General features: G+C 48.8%; 1 non-coding gene across 1 annotated transcript; it reads right to left on the reverse strand.

Moving 5' to 3' along the window:
• Positions 1-1,929: 1,929 nt before the first annotated feature.
• TRNAC-GCA lies at positions 1,930-2,001 on the reverse strand. Its single transcript has one exon. It is a non-coding gene; the product is annotated as a tRNA-Cys (tRNA).
• Between the last annotated feature and the right edge of the window lie 1,116 nt (positions 2,002-3,117).

Raw genomic sequence — 3,117 nt, forward strand, 5'->3', positions numbered from 1 at the left:
TCCTTGGTCCTGAAAGAGAACAACAAGGACCTGAGTCTCCTCCTGTCAATAACCCCTGCTCAGCCAATCAGGGTAGAGACTGAGGACAGGAGGCTGAGGTTCTCACCAGAGAGCCCAAAGGATGGCCCAGGTCACTGGTGGGGATCACTGCCCGAGCACTATTTCAGCCCCACATTTTTGGGTGGACCTCCCACAGTGGGAGCTGCAGAGCACTCCCCATACACACACACACACATACACACACACACACACACAGACACACACACACACCCCTCCTGGTGTTGGGAGGGGAACAGGTAAAAGGACAAAGGAAGCAAGAGAAAAAGAGGAGGGAGGAAGAGGTGAAGCAAAAAGAACAAACCCCAATGTCCCCAGTGATTCTAAGGGACAAAATCCCAGGTGCAGAATAAAATTCTGCCTCCTTAAGCTCGTGTTTTCCATGCCTAGAATTCAACTGTCACCAGATGGATCAGACTGAACAGGTTTCAAACCTCCAGGAGGCTCTTACCTTCTAAACAGGGATGGCTGTTTTCTAGTAAAATCACTGAAAGGGAAGGAGAAAACTCGAAAGAGGTTCCTCTGGCGCTCACGTCCGTGAACCCGAATACTCTCTCAGTCCTCAGAGAGAGACCTGGAGAAGGAGACTTGCTGGAGCAAAGCCACAGGGGTCTCTGAGGTTTCCCTGGCCCCTCGCCCTTGTCCTACCTGGCTGATGTCAGCATCTCTCTGTGAGGTCACCACCTCCCCACCACCTCGGACCAATAGGCTGAGGTCCTGCAAAAGGCCTTTGTGATGTCACTGACGCACCCCTCCCTTGCTGTGCCAATGTCCTGCCCCTGGCCAGGCACTTTGGAGGTTTGAGCTACTCCCTGTGGATCACCCCACTCAAGGAGCGTTCGTTCTAGGCAGCAAGCCGGCTAGACAGGAAAACATCAGACGCTGCTCCCAATGCTACACTCGGTTTTTCAGAAATTAGTCGACTTTATGGCCAGAAGAGACCATTAGAGCATCTAATCTGACCCCCTGCGTATCACAGGCCTCCTGTATGACACAATAGCTACTTTGGGGGCAAACACATTCCAGAAAGGCATCTTGTCTTCATAAAATGACATCAGGAGATGGAGAATCCACCACTTTCCTTGGTAGCTTGTTCTTGTGGTGAATCATCCTCGCTGTTGAATTTTTGTGCCTTAGTTGTAATATGAATTTATCTGTCTTCACCTTCTAGCCATTGGGTCTTATGCCTTTCTCTGCTAGATTAAAGAGCCCTTAAATACCCAATCTTTTCTCTCCATTAAGGCACTTCAATGAAGTCACCTTTCAATCTTCTTTTGATAAGCTAATCAGGTTGAGCTCTTTCAATAGCTCACTAGAAGGTATTTTTTCCAGTCCTCAGAACATTAGGTGGCTCTTTGCTGCCCCAGCTCCAATTCACAACATCTTTTCAAACGAGGACACCAAAACTGGAGGCAGTATTCCAGTATCAGTCTCGCTGATGCTGTGTCACCTCCTGTGAAGTTATTGATATAATCTGTAACTGTATAGATCACCATTGCGACCACCAATATTTGCAGCCAATATTACAGAGAAGTGGTCGTGTAAGGGGTCTATGGAGAGGTTCTGACTGGCAGATTATAATGATGCTATCTCTAGACGTGTATCGTTTTTTGTAGTTGACGTTATGAATATTGGCTCTATGCTGCCTGTATTTCAAACTTGTGCTCTGCTTCAGGGAATGATACCTTTGTTTAATTGATGAAAACATAAACTAGACACTTAGAGGATTGGAACTGATTTCAGCTGATGGACAGGTTTGCTAGGTTTTTATGCATTTGGACAGTGAAATGTTGAGTGTTCACATTCATTTCAAGCATCCTTGTACGGTGGAGCTCCTGAACATAATGGAGAATAGAAATGATTTTTTTTTCAAGAGGGCACCTGGGTTTGAACCAAGGACCACTTGATCTGCAATCAAACACTCTACCCCTGAGCTATGCCCCCATTACAACAGGAGTATGGAATCGTGATCTCCAGGACTTTGAAGGACAGATCCTGCTTCATCGAGCTCCTTTGCCATTCCCAGACCACAGGTGGTTTTAAAAATGGGGTTTGATTAAACTTCTTAAATGTGGTAAACACCACAGCTTGCACACCCACCGATATAGCTTCTCCCCATGACAGAGCTGCCACCTCCTGGGGAAGTGGATTGACTACACCCACAGGAAAGCTCCCCCTCCTCAGCATGGAGCAGTGGTTCTCAAGCTGTGGATCAGGACAGCAAAGTGGGTCGTGACCCTGTTTTAATGGGGTCACCAGGGCTGGTATTAGACTTGTTGGGTCCTGGGGCTGAAGACAAAAGTCTGAGCCCCCCCACTCAGGGCTGAATCCCTCAGGCTTTGGTTTTGCCCTCCCCCCACTGGGGCTCAGTCTTTGGCACCCCCCGAGTGGAGGGGCTTGGTCCCTCTTTCCAGGGCTATGTATTAAGTTATTTTGGCAGAAGGAGGTTGCAGTGAAAGGATGTTTGAGAAACCCTGTCATAGAGCATCTCCATTACTGAGCTGCAGCAGCATAGACTCACTGTTTGAAATATTGACCTGGCCTTAGCCTCTGAATATGTCTAGGCTTGGCTCCTGTGGCACTGTTGTGATCAGACCCTGAAAGTACAGCCATGGAGACACCACACGCCAGCCTTGTCTAGCTGGCAAGGATCAAACCTTCACAGAAAGGCCCCATGGTGTGTTAGCCCAGCTGCCTAAGCCCTCAGCCACCACCCCTGAACACAGGGGCCTTTCTACACTCTGGTTCTGTTCTCACTGAAGGGTCATTACAAATTGTTTGCTCAGACCCGCTTCCCAGCACACTCACTGCTGTGCAGCTCTGTACGTGTGGCCATGGCTGAACAGCCAGAGTTCCTGCCCATTTCCCCAGTGGCTGGAGCATGGCTAGAGTGTGTCTGTGGTTAATGATGTTGCTGTAGATTGTTCATTCCCTGCCTTGGCAATTCAGACAGTCCCTTTTCCCGTTGTATCGCCAGCACCTCTGGGAGTCCAATAACAGAGGCAGGTTTTCTCTGGGCACTGAGATTTTTGAGGGCGTTGGTGGCTCCTTTCTTTCCTC

Source organism: Mauremys reevesii, linkage group 14 (assembly GCF_016161935.1).
Source record: "Mauremys reevesii isolate NIE-2019 linkage group 14, ASM1616193v1, whole genome shotgun sequence".
Lineage (NCBI taxonomy): Eukaryota > Metazoa > Chordata > Testudines > Geoemydidae > Mauremys > Mauremys reevesii.